This window comes from Panicum virgatum, chromosome 4N, assembly GCF_016808335.1.
Source record: "Panicum virgatum strain AP13 chromosome 4N, P.virgatum_v5, whole genome shotgun sequence".
Taxonomy (NCBI): Eukaryota; Viridiplantae; Streptophyta; class Magnoliopsida; order Poales; family Poaceae; genus Panicum; species Panicum virgatum.
Genome location: NC_053148.1, coordinates 9,585,673 through 9,604,014, shown reverse-complemented (window position 1 = coordinate 9,604,014; position 18,342 = coordinate 9,585,673). Strand labels below are relative to the sequence as shown.

The window sequence follows — 18,342 nt, the reverse complement described above, 5'->3', positions numbered from 1 at the left end:
CTCTCCCGCCGAGGCCGCCAATCCACGGTCGCGTTGGCCCCAACTACGACGCCCACAGTGTGATCCAAGGCCAGCAGCAGGCGAGGCACCACGCCGACGTCGACCACGCGGCCGCTCGAGCAGAAGATGCGAGGGCGTACGTGCCCAACCCGGAACGCTCACCGCTTCGGCGCGGGGGACGCCCCTGCGACCCCGACGTGGATCGTGACCGGAGCCCAAGCCCGGACCCCGCCGGACCGAGCGCCTTCTCCAAGGCGATCCGTGGGGCGCCTTTCCCCCAGTGTTTCCGGCCACCGGCGAACACTGTGAAATATATCGGGGACACCAACCCCGGTGTATGGCTAGAAGATTACCGGCTCGCATGCCGGGCCGGAGGGGCGAACGACGACCGCTTCATCATCCAGTATCTCCCAATCTGCCTGGGAGAGTACGTCCGTGCCTGGCTGGAGTTCTTGCCCGCCGACTCCATCGGCGACTGGGCAGACCTCCGGAAGGTGTTCATCGGCAACTTTCAGGGCACATACGTGCGCCTTGGCAATTCTTGGGACCTCAAGAACTGCCAGCAGGAGCCCGGTGAGTCCCTATGCGACTACATCCGGCGCTCCTCCAAGCAATGCAACTCGCTCCCCGGCGTCGTCGACGCCGACATCATCAGCGCGTTCCTCAGCAGGACGCACTGCAAAACCCTGGTCCACAAACTGGGGTGCCAGAAGCCACGCACCACGCACGAGCTCTTGGACATCGCCACCAACCATGCCTCCGGCGAGGAGGCGGTCGGGGCCGTCTTTGAGCGGGACCAGCACGCGGCGAAGGCGAAATGTCACGACCCCGACAGGCCTTCCTCAAGCCGTGATGATAGGAAGAACAAGAATAATCTCTGGCCTCCCGTTGCTGGTGAGGTCGCGGCGACCGACCACCAAGATAAGCGCCCTCCCAGAAACGATCACTTCAACCAGCTCCTGGAGAAGCCATGCACCAACCATGGCTATCCGGTGAATCACAAGTTCAAGGATTGTGACATGATGAAGCGCCTCCTTCGCAGGATAGCCAAATCCGATGGAGACGGCCGCGACAAGCAGCCCGACACTGACCAGGACAAGGAGAAGCTGGCGGAGGGATCGTTCCCGGAGGTGAACCGGTGCCTGGTCATCATTGGTAGCCAGGATGACGAATGCTCCAGGCGACAACAGAAGGTGCGGCTTCGCGAGGTATGTGCCGCCGCGAGCGCTATCCCCAGAAAGTTGAAATGGGCATTCACGCCCATCATTTTCGATTAGGACGACCACCCGGCCAGCATCCCTCAACCTGGAAGCTATCCTCTCGTCGTCGACCCCGTCGTTAGCAACATGCGCCTGTCCAAGGTGCTGATGGACGGGGGTAGCAGCCTCAACATCCTGTACATCGACACCATGGAAGCCATGGGGATCCCGCGAGCCTGCTTGCGAGCCTCTCCTTTACCCTTCTACGGCATTCTGCCGGGCATGAAGGCGTACCCGGTTGGCAACCTTGACTTGCCGGTCACATTCGGCAACAAAGCCAACTACCGCACCGAGACTCTCACATTCGAGAAGGTAGACTGGAAGGGGGCGTACCACGCCATTCTCGGGCGCCTCGACTACGCCAAGTTCATGGTGGTGCCCAACTACACCTACCTCAAGCTCAAGCTGCCAGGCCCGAACGGGGTCATCACGGTGAGCGGCTCCTTCGAGCAGGCCTACATCAACAGCCGCGAGTACTTCAACCTCGCCACCACTGTGGTGAACTCAGCGGAGCTCGGCCAGCTTCGCGCCGCCACTCCCGAATGTTGTCCTGACCCTGACAAGCCCAGCCAGGCACCGACCTTCGTCTCCACCGATGAGACCAAGTCGGTCGGGGTCGACAAGGCCGATCCTACCAAGACGGTGCGGGTCGGCTCCCATCTGTCGGCCAAATAGGAACTCGCACTCGTTGACTTCCTCCGTGCCAATAAGGATACTTTTGCTGGAAGCCGTCCGACATGACGGGCATCCCAAGGGAGGTCGCCGAGCACGAGCTCCGTATTTTGCCGGGATCCAAGCCCGTCCAGCAACGTTTACGCCGCTTCGACGACGAGAGGTGTAGGGCCATAGGAGAGGAAATAGCTAAACTATTAGCTGCTGGCTTCATAAAAGAAGTTTATCACTTTGATTGGCTCTCTAATCCAGTCCTTGTAAAAAAGAAAACTGGTCAATAGAGGATGTGTGTTGATTACACCAGCCCGAACAAGGCTTGCCCCAAGGACCCTTTTCCTTTGCCCAGAATAGATCAAATAATCGACTCCACCTCTGGATACGAGATCTTATCTTTCCTAGACGCTTACTCGGGCTATCACTAGATAGCGATGAAGGAATCCGACCAGCTCGCGACATCCTTCATCACACCATTCGGCTCATACTGCTACGTGTCGATGCCGTTCGGACTTAAATAACGCAGGGGCAACATACCAGCGATGCATGCAAGTGCTGACGCTCACTAACGACCATTTCCAGGCATCAACTTGATCAGAAAATCATGAGAGTTTGCATTTCTTACACGCATCCTTATCCAATAAAGTTCATAAATCACACTTTACCTTTTAGAATATGCAAGTTGTGTTTTCAAGCTAATATGCAGGTTACAAGCACACTTTGGCCCGACACAAAATCACAGAAAATATCAGAGTACCGATTCAGGCTCAAATGGACCAAGTGAAGCCCAAGAACTGAAGCAAACTCAGCTAGGGCAGGCCGTGCCTCAACTTTAGGACAATGGCAGACCAAGACAAGCCCACTCCAAGAAGTTGGGGGCGGTTGGCGGCCTGGACAGGCCGACCGATCTACCTGGTCGGTCGGCCAGGCCCGTGGGCCCCACGGCCTCAACCAAGGCACGTGGCGCTTCCCTGTTGGCTCACAACGTCGGTTAGGGGTGCTGTGGCTGGTGGCTCCCTGCTATAAATAGAAGGGGGGGGTAGAGAATAGAACACACACACACACACACACACACCACACACCTCTTCCTCTCTTGCATTCCTTGCATAGTCTTTAGGTTTAGTGGAGTTTAGGATAGAGCTCCTACCATGTTATTATCTTACCCCTGTTTATGCATAAGAATATCCAATCTAGATAGAGCTCACCAACTGATCTATATATTCTCTCACTCATCGCCTTCCCTGCAGAAATATAAATGACACCCCGGTATACTCCCGGGTAAAATGCTACAGCGGTATTCCGTGCACTTGCGGATCTATTCGTGGTTCATGAAATACTGCCGTCCCAAATTGGCGTCTGCGGGCGTCATCGCTAGGTGACGTTGGTAGGCGCCAACAAGTATTTTTGGCGCCGTTGCCGGGGAAGGCACAGAGTGAAATATATAGACAGAGTTGTGAACAAAATTGAAATTGGTATTCGCTTGCTAAACAGGCTAACTTGGCTTTGTTTTCTTGTCTTCATTGATATGAAAACAGGGTAGTGTAGGACCGGTTTCGACTTGCCGCAAAACTTTCATTCCGATCCAGAGTCACTTTTGAGGAGGACGCGAGCTCGTCTCGTATCACCTCGGAGATCACTCTTGGCAGTTGATCCAGTCATCGCATCGTTGTCAGCTCCTAGAGTTATGGCCCAGAAGACACTCCATGATTACTCTGCTCCGTCTGCTAGCCAGGTCCCGACCGGACCTGAGGTTAACACCGGAGGAGAAAATTTCGAGATCAAGACGGGTCTCATTACGATGGTGTAGGCCAGCCCATTTTGTGGCAGGGCCAATGAGGATGCCAGCGCTCATCTCCAGCAGTTCCTGTAGCTCTGCAGTACTTTTGTTATCAAGGATGTATCGCAAGATGCAATCCGGCTCCGTCTATTTTTGTTTTCTCTCTTATGGAGAGCGAAGCAATGGTTTTATGCTAACAAGGCTGCTGTGGATACTTGGGACAAATGTGCCAAGGCATTCCTCTCGAAGTTCTTCCCGACGGGCAAAACCAATGCTCTTCGTGGTCGGATTTCGAACTTCCAGCAGGCATCAAATGAGTCAATTCTTGAAGCTTGGGAGAGGCTTCAGGAGTATATTCTGGCATGTCCGCACCATGGAATGGATAATTGGCTCATTCTATAGAACTTCTACAACGGGTTGACACAGTCATCCCGTGATCATGTGGATGCCGCTGCGGGTGGATCTTTCTTCTTGCTGACCATTGAAAGAGCTACATCATTGATCGAGAAGATGGTTTCCAACCAAGGTTGGAGCGATGATCGCCTCCAACCGCGCCAGCGAGGTATGCACTCCGTCACGGAGGCCGACATGCTCGCTATGAAGATTGATCTCCTCCTCAAGAAATTTGAGGATTATTCCCAAGATAAGGCTCAGATGCAAACACTTCAAGCCTTGGAAACTCGCATGGCGTGCGAGGTCTGCGGGAATGTTGGACATTCGGGGGACAATTGCCCAGAAACCCAAGAAGAAGCTCTATTCCTCAATGGCAACAATGGGTTTCGTCCACAAGGAGGTCAGGGGTGGAATCAACCACGCCCATATTACCAAGGAGGTAATGGGAATTCGAATTCTTTCGGTCCTAACCAGCCTACCTTGAGAGATCTTGTCTACGGCCAAGCGAAGATCAATGAGTCCCTTCAGAAGAAGTTGGTCGCTACAGACAAATCTATGGAGACCATCCATGCCAAGATGGACGGATTCTACACTGCTATAAAGAACCAATTGAGTTTCAATAAGGCGCTAGAAACTCAATTGGCTCAACTAGCTGCTGCTACACCTGCTGCTGAACTAAGGAAGCTTCAGGGGCAACCCGAATCAACTCTAAAAAGCGTGAATGTCATCAATGCTATGTGGAAAGAGCCCCTTAGTAGGACATCCCTCAGCTATGCAGAGAAGCTCACACGCCCAAGAAGAGGTACGTGGGGCGAGTTGGCAGCCATAATAAGAGAAGATCCCGGAACCCCAGTGATCAGCTGCTCAATATTTGATTATGAATTTGATCATGCCCTTTGTGACCTTGGAGCCAGCGTTAACATCATGCCCAAGGTGACTTTCGAGAAGCTAGGCTATCCATCAATTTCCCCTACCACTATGTGTGTTCAGCTGGCAGATTCCACGATAAGATATCCAGAAGGAGTTGTGGAAAGGTTAATGGTAAAAGTCAAGAATATCTATATATTGGTGGACTTCGTAGTCCTTGATATGGAAGGAGATCTTGAAATTCCGCTCATACTTGGGCGACCATTCCTCAAGGATACAAATGCCAGAATTGATGTGGGGAGAGGAAGAATCAGCCTCCGTATCATGGGAAAGACCATGAAATTTAAGTTCCAAAACAAGAGAGAGGTATTCCTGATTCATGAGGATATTGAGAAACAAGGGCTATGGGCAGAGCCCGGTTGGGATGATCAAGACTATCACCCCTCTTCTAAGCCAGCTTGGGAGGATTGGGAAATTCATACTCCACCAACCGAGCCAGTAGAATATGATCAGAAGATCCCTGATTTCATCACCAATACTGTATGGGAAGATCTGGAAATCATCTATCCGACATGCGAGGATCCTGTTCCTGCGCCGCCTACGCCACCAAAGAAGACCAAGAAGGTGTGGCGCAAGAAGAACAAGACGACATCGACCGCTACTACTTCTCCAGGTACGGACGAAACGACCTCAACCTGATCAGGTATGGAGAAAGGTCCTGCTTTTTGACCCTAAACTAAGAGCTAGCTTATGGGAGGTTCTCTCCCCTAAGTCAACTGTGTCCCTTTATTTGCTTTCAATAAAAAAATTGATAAAAACTTCCAAAAACAAAATAAAAATTTACTGCTTTATTTCCCTTTTCCATGATGCGCGGTAAGAATGTTTTAACTCCCTTTTGATAAGTTGAAAGGATGAGTTTTGCTTTGCTCTATCATGTCTGTTGTGCCTAGTTTGAAAATAAGAGTTCTCTTGAGTTTATATTCATTGGTTATACAAATATGTTGCCAATAAACCTGAAAGTTCTGTGGGTTGCATATGCTTGATCCAAGTCTAAGTTGTTGTGAGTTTAGATATGGTAAACAAGGTTATGCAAGCTTGTTCTAGTGATTCTTTAAGTCTGGAGTTGTTTTCGAATTTTTTTTAAAAAAGGCAAGTTTCCCAGCGATATGCAATGTCCCACCAGAGCCATATGTCATATTCCATGAAAAACCCTTATACATACGCTGCTTGATATTCTGTTGAGTTTTGTCAAATTGGGTGACCCTAGTAAGATGCTCTTCATGCTTTCTCGATCATAAGCACGTACACATCCCATCCATTTGTTATATTCCTACACTGGGAATTAGCACCACCATCCACTTCACATCTATAAATGCTCCACGTCTTGGTGATCTCTCTCGTAGAACATTCCTGAAATAAAATAAAGTCAGATTATGGTTGCCTAAAAAGAAGAGAAAAGATGGCATGCCAAAGAAGCATGACCAAAAAGAAAGGAGAGAAAAAGGGGGTAACCATGTCTCAAAAGAGAGAGAGAGAGAGAGAGAGAGAGAGAGAGACAGGGATGATTCGAGAGAGAAAAGCCATTACCTCAAGGAGTAAGCCTTATTCATCCATCTATCCATCCATTCATACACTTGCACCTTTTGATCGAGATTGCATGACTTGTTTCTCTATGGATCCTCTCTTTGACTTTACAATAAATAGAATACAAGTGTCCTCTGTTCTTATCCTATCTTGAGCTCCACAAAGGCTTGTAGTAGTAGGGAAGATCAAAGACAAACATTGCCCTGGTAAGGAAATACAAGATGAGTGCCTCGAGAGAGTTATCCTAGAGCTTTGCCATGTTTTCAAAAAAATCTTTCAAAAAAAAGTGTCTCTAGATGGATTGAGGATCTATGAACAAGTAAGTACTGCTTTATGCACCATTCTAACTCTCAACAGCCCAAGACAAGGATACAGCTAAAAATCCCCATGAGGGAGTAAGGTAATTGAGCAAAGGTATGCTAACCAACTTATTTAAGCTTATAGATGAATCTCTTTGCTTCAGACTATGACATGACAGGTAAGGTACGAGTCAAAGTGATTTTCTGATCAACAACCTGATTTGTCCTATTTTGCTCGGGACGAGCAAAGGATAGCTTGGGGGATCTTGTTGACGCTCACTAACGACCATTTTCAGGCGTCAACTTGATCATAAAATCATAAGAGTTTGCATTTCTTACACACATCCTTATCCAATAAAGTTCCTAAATCACACTTTACCTTTTAGAATATGCAAGTTGTGTTTTCAAGCTAATATGCAGGTTACAAGCACACTTTGGCCCGACACAAAATCACAGAAAATATCAGAGTACCTATTCAAGCTCAAATGGACCAAGTGAAGCCCAAGAACTGAAGCAAACCCAGCTGGGATAGGCCGTGCCTCAACTTTAGGACAAGGGGAGACCAAGACAAGCCCACTCGAGGAAGTTGGGGGCGGTTGGCGGCCTGGGCAGGCCGACCGACCTACCTGGTCGGCCGGCCAGGCCCGTGGGCCCCACCGCCTCAACCAAGGCATGTGGCGCTTCCCTGTTATCTCACAACGTCGGTTTGGGGTGCTGCGGCTGGTGGCTCCCTGCTATAAATAGAAGGGGGGGTAGAGAATAGAACACACACACACACACACACACACCTCTTCCTCCCTTGCATTCCTTGCATAGTCTTTAGGCTTAGTGGAGTTTAGGAGAAGTCTAGGAGTCATCGAGTCACCGGAGTTGCTCGAGAGTCTGGTATGAGTTCATCTCTAGCTCTCTCTTGTAATATTCAGTCGTTTGTAATAGAATTAGACTATGGTTACCGATATCTGCTTGAAGTATATTCTGAGTTATAGAGTATATGCTTCTTGTCATGGTTGCGTTATTATTCAATGCTTGCATTGCATGATCGCCCTGTGCTGGAGATGGTTAGTCTTTTGTTCTTAGAACTCTAACAACTGCTCCAGTATTTGTATGATTGTTCTAGTGTGATGTCTGTCCATCCGGAGGGTGGAGGCTCCGTGCGGGACACTAGAGTATCCCTTACTAGTGTAGACATGGTGTCTAGATTAGCTAAGAGTTGCTGGATGTCAACTATACCCACGGTTTGTAGAGGTAGCCGGCAGGTGGTGACAGCCCTATCCGAGCCTTTTAGTAATTCTCGATGTTCGGTATGGGGGGCAGGAGGTACATAAAGTCGCCGGGGTGTACGGGCTCCTCCCGTTACTTCGATAGCGATCTCCCTGTTGTGTAGTTTAATCTCTGACGAGCTAACTAATGAGAAAGTGTAGATATAGCTAGCCTAGCACAGCTGACTCGAGCTCTGACTTTTACCTTGCTCCCGGCCGAAAGTAACCTTTATTCTTTTATACAAGAGAGTAGTTTGTGTGTGTCACACTACCTCCTACCATGTTATTATCTTACCCCTATTTATGCATGAGAATATCCAATCTAGATAGAGCTCACCAACTGATCTATATATTCTCTCACTCATCGCCTTCCCTACGGAAATATAAATGACACCCCGGTACACTCTCGAGTAAAATGCTACAGCGGTATTCCGTGTGCTTGCGGATCTATTCATGGTTCATAAAATACCGCCATCCCAAATTGGCGTCTGTGGGCGTCATCGCTAGGTGACGTTAGTAGGCGCCAACAGCATACCTGCTTCTCCGACCAGATTAATCCGCCAACCGACCCCGACCGGCCGGATCTGCCTCAGGCCAGGGTCGCGGTCTACGTGGATGACATCGTTCATCAAGACGCCGCGCGCGGATGACCTAGTCGCCACCCTGAGCGCCACATTTGCAAACCTCAAGAGGTTCAACATCAAATTGAACCCTGAGAAATGCACGTTCGGTGTGCCTAAGGGCAAACTCCTCGGGTACATGGTGTCCGAGCGTGGCATCGAGGCAAATCATGACAAAATCGCGGCCATCACCAACATGGGCCGTATCTGTGGCAGTAAGGGCGTCTAGAGGCTAACTGGGTGCTTAGCAGCGCTCAGTCGGTTCATTGCCCGACTGGGATAGCGAGGCCTGCCGCTGTACAAACTCCTCAAGAAGTCCGACACCTTTGTCTGGACGGAGGAGGCTCCGGTGGCCCTCGACCGCCTCAAGACCTTCTTGTCCTCTCCCCCGGTGCTCGTCGCACCAGATCCGTGCGAACCCCTTTTGCTTTACCTGGCAGCCACCAACCATGTGGTCAGCACCGCTCTGGTAGTAGAAAGGGAGGAGCCGGGACACACCGTCAAAGTCCAACGCCCCGTGTACTTTGTCAGCAGGTACTGACTGACACCAAGTCGCGGTACCCGCAGACACAGAATGTAACACCCTAATTTAAATTTCAGCTTTTAATAATAAATTTAATTGACTTTATTTAATTTTCTGGGATTTAATTTGCTTAGCCTTGCATTTATAATTTATTTTTGCTTCCTAAAGTAATTAAAATTTATTTTAGGGCAAACTTGTATGTGCATTCATGCTAGTGCATAAATTTTTTATTGGTTGAGTGGTTAGGGTTTGAATTCAACATTTAGTTTGAATTCAATTAGACTTGAGTTAGTTTGAGAAAAAGAAAAGGGAATAGAAAAGGAATATGAAAACCCAGAAAATAGAAAACCAGAAACCAATCCAGCCCAAAACCCGAAGCGGCCCAGCCCGCTACCTCTTTTTCTTCCCTTACCCACGGGCCCAGCGACTCCTCAGCCCACTCTCTCTCCTGCGCGCAGCCCGTTTCCCTCTCCTCCCGGGCCTGCTCCAGCGCCGCGGCCCAGCTGGTTTCCCCCCCCCCCCCCCCCCCCGCACTGGCCAGCCCGTGCGCATCGCCCGCGCCTCGACCTGCCCCGCTCGCCGCTCGGCCCAGCTCACGCGCCCGAGCCCAGCAACCGCGCACGCCGCGTCCGCCAGTCTCGCTGACGCCGTGGCCCCACCGGTCAGCCTCGTCTCCCTCCTCCTCCCGCATCTCCCGTGCGCCCGTCACGCCGAGATCCCCGGCGGGCGTTCCCTCTGGGGCAAGCACGCCCATGATCGCTGCCGCCGCCCTATAAATAGGATCCCTAGCCTCACCTACGCTCCACCTCTCCACCACAGCCGCCGTTCCCCACAAAACCCTAGCCTAGCTCCGCCCCGACGTTGGATCTCCTCCGCGGTGAGTTTTCTCGCCGGTGCTCCGCGCCGTCCGCTTTGTTTCCGACCCCCCTGACCTGCCCTCCCGCCTTGCAGAGCAGACGCGCGTGGTTCACGCCGGGCCGGACGACCAGGGAGGCACTGCACGGCCGTCCACCGCACTCCGCCACTCCGCTGAGCTCGGAGCTCCGCCGTGCTGCCGTGGATCCGCCCCAGCACCACCGTTCTCCCACCTCTACGCATCCCAGGACCTTCGCGCCGCGATAACGAACCCTCCCGTGCCCAGTTACCCCTTAGTTTTCCCCTGCACTGCGCGCGATTGCTCACCGGCGTGGCACCGACCCGCCCTGCCGCTGCGCTCGCACGCCGCCGTGCCACGGCCCTGCGCTAAGGCTGTAATTGGGTTAGCTACGTTATGCGCGTTCCCTTAGACCCGAAATCCGGTTGAGTTGAGCCCTGTAACGCCATTGTGGTGAACTCCGACGAGTTTCAGCCCGCGCCACCGCGGAACAGAGCCGCCGGCGGGCGAGCGCCGCCGCCCCCGCGCACGGATGGATTCCACCCGTGCGATCCCAGATCGACGAGCAAGATTAGATCCAGACCCATTTTGTTCTGAGCCATCCGATCCAGATCCAAGAGCCCAGAACAAAACATGCCCCTTCGGCCGGCAGTTTTGCTTAAGAGCCCCTATGTTTCTTGAGTATCAACCTGCGGTCCAACTCTGTTCAAAAGTATTTACAGTTCAGCCCAAAATCTTACACGGACCCCCCCGGGCTTCTTGGTTTTTGAACCCGCCGTCCACCCCTAGCTTTTTTACGTGTTAGCCCCTGGATCTTCTCATTTTTTACATTTAGGTCCTCGGTTTTTGCAGAAAACCCCCAGAAACTCTGTTTTTCTTACAGATAAGCCCCTGGATCTTGTTTTAGGCCTAGTTTTCGCATTTTAACTCCGTTTTAGGCGTTCTTTATGTCCACACGATCGTTGTAACACGTAGAATAGTTCTAGCTTAGTTTTGTTTGCTGTTTCCATGTATTGTTGTACTGTTTCTTAGTATATGCTATTGTTTGCATGTATGTTTATGTTGTGTATTGTCTTTGACCATGTGTTCGTGAGTAGACGTTGATCCATCTGAGGAGCCCCAGTACTAGTACCTGGAGCAGCATCCATCTTCTGAGCAGTTTGAGTAGCAGGAACAGTTTGAGAAAGGCAAGTATAACATGAACAACACCTATCACTTTAAATACATTTTTCATACTGCATTTTAATACTGTATGCCTATAAGGATTTTTCCTAGCCACTTTATTATCTTATATATCCCTTGGGTTGCATTTTGGTTAGTTGTGCTAGGTTGCTGTGCTATAACACACTTGGTCCTTTTTAATTAATTTGATTAATGGTATATGCAACTTAATTCTGGGAGTGGCCCGTTTGAGGGGCTCACGTCTCGTTAAAATGGGTTTTTGATAGAAACATGGTTTAGGGGGCCAGCACGCTGCTTAGTGCTTGGTTGGCTACTCTCCATAAGGACCGGTTCATACAGCGACAACCTGGGACAACATCGCTACCACAAGACTGGAATGGGACAGTCTTGGCTTACTAATTAGGTCTTTTTGGTCTGGAGTAACTTACCTGTGGGGCAAAGGGTGGTAAGCTTCAATGGTCCCTGCTCCTCCGGCTTGGTCTGTGCTTGGGGCTGTGCTTGTACCCCCGTGAGGTGGGCCCCATCGTCGCCGATCCAACCCTTCGCGGTTACGCCTTACCAACGAGATTCTTTGTAACGGCATCGTAATGAGTTTGCTAGCCATCACACCTAAGGATGTGTGATGACCAACTAGCGTAGCTCACGACTTGCGGGTAAAGATGTGCAACCTCTGCAGAGTGTAAAACTGGTATACTTGCCGTGCTCACGGTCATGAGCGGCACAGATCCTCCTTTTGATTAGTGGGGTTATCTTCCTTTGGCGAGGCAGGTTTCCCCGGGTGGCTTGGTTCGGTTTGGTTCTTAGTAGTTCTTAATTAATTTTGATTAATTATTATGTAACTGGGTTTATGGTAATTCACCAACTTGTAGTAATTAGTTTTAATAAAATTTTGCCAAGACTTAAAAGCTAATGCAATTGAGTCAGCCAACCTTAGAGCCTCATAGTTTGTGTTATACTTGTTGAGTACAAGTTGTGTACTCACTCTTGCCTACTCTACTCTTTTTCCTCTTGGGGATACTCTACTGCTGCTCAGTTCCTGCCGATGCGAGGGAGTTCACCCGGATCTACCAGGAGTACGAGGACTTCTAGGTGTTCGTCTCCCAGTCGACGTCCCTGTGGTGCCCAGCTTCCGAGAGACTTCGTATATGTTTTACGCTTCCGCATACTCTGTATCAGACATTTTGTCATTAATGTAATAAATAACATTCATAATCGCTTTATTATATCTTTTACGTGATATGTGCTGTGATATATTGTTCATTCTATTGTATATACGTGTGACTTGATCCTGGCACGTATATGATTGCTCGGTTTATGTCCTTTTATAAACCGGGTGTTAGAGAGTGGTATCAGAGCCGTATAGACTGTAGGACGAAAGCCTAGATGGAACTGGTCGAGTTTTAGGTCTTCTTCTCTCTAAGCCTTGTCTGTTGAAACTATTTTGCTATTATACTCCTTGAATTCTAAGATTTTCACTCGTCTTGCCTTGATTTTTCTCTCTATAGAATTAGTTTCCGTAGATTTTGGCCAGAAGTAAGTCGACCGACCATCATAAGTGTAAGCTAAATGACCCCTTTATAATAGCGCGATAGAACGTTCTGCGACGAGTTGTGTTAGTCGAGTGGTGTGTTAAACTCGACTAAAGTGTGAAGTTTTGTATGCTTGTTATTATGCTACATGTTTGATTTGGATTTTTGGTTGTTTGCATAGTTTAGTAGATAAATTTGTGTAATGAAAATCAGTTTTAAGTTAAAGTTAAATAATTAATAAAATGAGTTAGATCGTTGGGGGTAAAACCATCCACTTTGCCCTGTCTACTTTATCATGCCCAAGTTTTCTTGCAGAACAATATCGTATCCATCTGAATTTATTTCTGCAATATCCTTACTCATGAAATCTTTTGTCCAAAAATCAGATGGTGAACACCAGGCGTGGTTCTGACCAGCAGGGGCAGAACAACCAGGCACAGAACAACCAGGGTACTGGGATCCCGATGCCTCCGCCTCTGACCCCGGAGCAGTACTTCCAGCTCCAGATGCAGATGATGGCTACCCTGAACAACACTATTCAGGCACTTCAGCAGGCTCACACTCAGCCTCCGCCTCCTCCACCGCCGCAGACCCGCGATAGGCGTGATGAGTTCCTGAGGGGTCACCCGCCGACGTTCTCTCACACGTCTGACCCACTTCAGGCAGACGACTGGCTCCGTGCAGTAGAGCGTCAACTGGACATCGCCCAGTGCGATGATCGGGAGCGAGTCTTGTACGCAGCAGGACAGCTGCGAGGTGTAGCTTTGGACTGGTGGGAGTCCCACCCAGTTCAGGACCGCGATGCTTTCACCGGGATCCAGTTCCAGGAGCGGTTCCGCAACCACAACGTCCCCGCGGGTGTTATGAAGATAAAGAAGAAGGAGTTCCTTGCACTTAAGCAGGTAAACTCAGATATAATCTTTCAGCATTTTCCTTTTGAGCTAGTATCCCCCTTGCTCTATCTTTCTGAAGCATGAGCTAATCATTCGTCATACATCTGTCCTTTTCACTTCAGGGAACTATGACGGTCACGGAGTATTGTGATCGTTTCCTTCAGCTCGCTTGCTACGCCCCTGCCGAGGTCGCAGATGATCGCGAGAAGCAGGAGCACTTCATGGAGGGACTGGAAGACTACATCCAGTACGCGCTGCTTAACCTCCGCTTTGATGACTTCAACCATCTGGTTGACAGCGCGCTCAACACGGAGCGCAAGCACCTGGAGATGGAGGACAAGAAGAGGAAGATTGTTCCCGTTGCTTCCGGCAGCAATACCCGTCCTCGCCTCCAGCCGCCCAGCAGTACCAGCTGCAGCAGTACCGGCCACCTCAGCAGTACCAGCAGCGGCCGCAGCAGTACCCTCCTCGACAGCAGCAGCAGGCAGGTAAGGCCCGAGGTTACCGGCACCTCCGGCTCGTGCTGCTCCACCAGCTCCGCCAGCACCTCAGGCTCCATGGCAGGCAGCTCCTCCTGCCGGACAGCAGGCTCAAGGACCCCTTCGCACCTGCTATCACTACGGCCAGCCGGGGCACTACGCCAACACTTGCCCCCGGAAGACGCAGGTGGGACAGCAGGGGCGTCCAGCTCAGCCCAGGGCACCACTTCAGGGGAGAGTGAACCACGTGACGGCCGAGTCAGCGGCCGAGGTTCCTAACGTGGTTATTGGTATGTTCATGGTCAATTCATATCCAGCTACAGTGCTTTTCGATACCGGTGCTACGCATTCCTTCATTACACAGTCTTTTGTCGAGCAACATGGTATTCGTACTAGCACATTAAAGAGGTGCCTATTAGTATCTTCACCGGGAGGACAATTGAGGTCTCATACCTTCTGCCTCAGAGTCAGTGTATCCTTAAGGGGGGTAGAATTCAGTACAGATCTGATGGTGCTAGACACCAAGGGCATCGATGTCATTCTGGGAATGGAGACTCTTGCTAAGTGGGGAGTCCGGATAGATTGTGCTCAGAGGACAGTCTTGTTATCGGCTTCCGGTGGTCAGGAGGTTACTATCAGTGCAGTGGAACCTTCTGGATTTCTGCATCAGATGGAGGCTAGACCCACGGATGGTATTCGCGTGGTGTTTGAATTCCCGGATGTCTTTCCGGATGATTTGCCAGGTATGCCGCCTGAACGCGACATCGAGTTTTCTATTAATCTCTTGCCTGGCACAGCTCCTATTGCAAAGCGGCCCTACCGCATGGCACCTATAGAGCATGAGGAAGTCAAGAAGACTATTGATGAGTTGCTAGCCAAGGGCTATATCCGTCGCAGCTTCTCTCCTTGGGCTTTTCCATTGTTGCTAGTAGATAAGAAGGATGGCTCGAAGAGAATGTGTGTTGATTATCGGGAGCTGAACGCAGTTACCATGAAGAACAAGCATCCATTGCCCCGTATTGAGGATTTCTTTGATCTGCTTCGAGGTGCTCGTGTATTCTCGAAGATTGATCTGCGTTCGGGTTATTTTCAGCTGAGGATCCGTCCTGAGGATATTTCGAAGATGGCATTCACCTGCAAGTATGGGCTGTATAAGTACACGGTCATGTCCTTCGGCTTGACTAATGCCCCGGCTTTCTTCATGCACTTGATGAACATGGTTTTCATTGATTATCTGGATGTCTTTGTGGTGATCTTTATTGATGATATTCTGATCTTCTCCAAGACAGAGGCAGAGCATGAAGAACATCTGAGGCTCGTGTTGCAGGGATTGAGGGAGCATCAGCTGTATGCTAAGTTCAGCAAGTGCGAGTTCTGGATTGATGAGGTTCCATTCCTCGGTCATATCATCTCCAAGGGAGGTATTGCAGTTGATCCGAGCAAGGTGAAGGATGTGCTCGAGTGGGAGACACCGCAGACGGTGAAGGAAGTCCTGTCATTCTTGGGCTTAGCAGGATATTATCGGAGGTTCATTGAGAATTTCTCCAAGATCGCAAAGCCTTTGACTTCTTTGCTAGAGAAGAATGCGGCATTCATATGGACTGATGAGCGTCAGATGGCCTTTGATGAGCTGAAGAAGAGGTTGACTACGGCGCCAGTCCTTACTCTGCCAGACCAGAGCAAGAGGTTCACGGTGTATTGTGATGCTTCGAAGGATGGTCTTGGTTGTGTTATGATGCAGGAGGGCAGAGTGATTGCTTATGCTTCACGGCAGTTACGTCGGCATGAGCTGAACTATCCCACTCATGATCTTGAGTTAGCCGCAGTTGTGCATGCTCTGAAGATTTGGAGGCATTACTTGTATGGGCAGCAGTGTGATATCTACACTAATCACAAGAGCCTCAAGTATATTTTCACGCAGAATGAGCTGAACATGCGGCAGAGGAGATGGTTAGAGCTGGTCAAGGATTATGACCTGGAGATTCACTATCATCCGGGTAAGACCAATGTTGTGGCAGATGCTCTGAGCAGAAGAAGCTATGTCAACATGACCGTGGATTTCCAGATGCCTCAGGAGTTATGTGAGGAGTTTGAGCAGTTGAGTCTGGGATTCTTGCATCATACTTCGAGTGCAGCATTCGAGGCAGCGCCACTCTAGAGGCAGAGATCAGGCAGCATCAGAAGGAAGATGAGAAGCTGCAGGAGATCCGTGAATTGCTCAAGAAAGGCAAGACTCCTCATTTCAGAGAGGATGATCAGGGTACCTTGTGGTACAAGAACCGGATCTGTGTGCCCGATGTGAAGGATCTCCGGAAGTTGATTTTGAGTGAGGCTCATGATACAGCGTACTCTATTCATCCTGGCAGTACCAAGATGTACTATGATCTCAAGGAACATTTCTGGTGGTATGGGATGAAGCGTTCAGTGGCAGAGTACGTAGCTATTTGTGACACCTGTCAGCGTGTCAAGGCTGAGCATCAGAGGCCAGCAGGTCTGTTACAGCCTTTGAAGATTCCAGAGTGGAAATGGGAGGAGATCACTATGAACTTCATTGTTGGATTGCCTCGTACTCAGAAAGGGTACAACTCCATATGGGTAGTAGTGGATCGTTTGATGAAGGTTGCTCACTTCATACCGGTGAACACTACTTACTCCGGTGCCAGACTTGCAGAGTTGTATATCTCCCGGATTGTCTGCTTGCATGGTGTGCCCAAGAAGATCATATCTGACAGAGGATCTCAGTTCACTTCATGGTTCTGGGAGCAGCTCCATGATTCGTTGGATACGAAGCTGCGCTTCAGTACCGCCTATCATCCTCAGACAGATGGGTAGACAAAGAGAACCAACCAAGTATTGGAGGATATGCTGAGAGCTTGTGCTATTCAGTATGGCACTAGTTGGGATAAGTGCCTGTCGTATGCTGAGTTCTCCTATAACAACAGCTACCAGGCCAGTCTGAAGAAATCTCCCTTCGAGGCATTGTATGGCAAAAAGTGCAGGACTCCTCTCTATTGGGATCAGATTGGTGAGAAGCAGCTCCTTGGCCCTGACATTATAGAAGATGCAGAGCAGATGGTGCAGGCTGTGCGGAAAAATCTGAGGATTGCACAGAGTAGGCAAAAGAGCTATGCAGATGGCAAACAGAGAGACCTGACTTTCAGTGTTGGTAATTATGTATATCTGAAGGTGTCTCCGATGAGAGGGATCCGCAGGTTTAATGTCAAGGGGAAGCTAGCACCTCGGTATGTTGGTCCATTCAAGGTGCTATAGAGGAAAGACGAAGTTGCATATCACTTGGTGTTACCTCCCAGCCTCTCAGGAGTTCATGATGTCTTCCATATTTCTCAGCTGAAGAAGTGTCTGCGAGTACCCGAAGAGCAGGCACCACTGGATGGGTTAGATGTGCAGGAAGATCTGACTTATACTGAGCATCCGGTGAAGATTCTGGAGACATCAGAGAGGGTCACACGGAACAAGCTACTCCTGCTAATGGGGCGGGGCTTGACGGGTTTTTTGGGTGGGTTTTAATACGGGTACTATTGGATGGGTGGAAACGGGTGACACTATGAAGCGGGTTGGGGCGGGTTGGGTTGACGACACAGACGGGTTGAGACGGGTTGGGATGCTATGGTAGTAGATCGGCGCGTAAGTCGCATATCATCTTCCGTCGTGACTTCGGGTTGGGGCGGGTTGGGGCATTGGGCCGACGGGGTGGGTCGGGGCGGGTGGTAGTTAGGACTCTTGAAATATGGGTAGGGGCGGAATTGGGGCGGGTTCAACTCCATTAGCAGCCGTAGAACAAGCGCATCAAGATGTGCAGAGTTCAGTGGAGTCACCACAGTGAAGCTGAGGCTACATGGGAGCCAGAAGATGAGCTGATGAAGACATATCCAGATCTCTTTGCTAGCCAGCCCAGCTGAATCTCGGGGACGAGATTCCTTTAAGGGGGTAGGGTCTGTAACACCCTAATTTAAATTTTAGCTTTTAATAATAAATTTAATTTGCTTTATTTAATTTTTTGGGATTTCATTTGCTTAGCCTTGCATTTATAATTTATTTTTGCTTCCTAAAGTAATTAAAATTTATTTTAGGGCAAACTTGTTTGTGCATTCATGCTGGTGCATAAATTTTTTATTGG

General features: G+C 49.8%; 1 non-coding gene across 1 annotated transcript; it reads right to left on the bottom strand.

The window, feature by feature from the left end:
* Positions 1–3,975: 3,975 nt before the first annotated feature.
* LOC120671650 lies at positions 3,976–4,082 on the bottom strand. The gene has a single exon (XR_005673750.1). It is a non-coding gene; the product is annotated as a small nucleolar RNA R71 (small nucleolar RNA).
* Between the last annotated feature and the right edge of the window lie 14,260 nt (positions 4,083–18,342).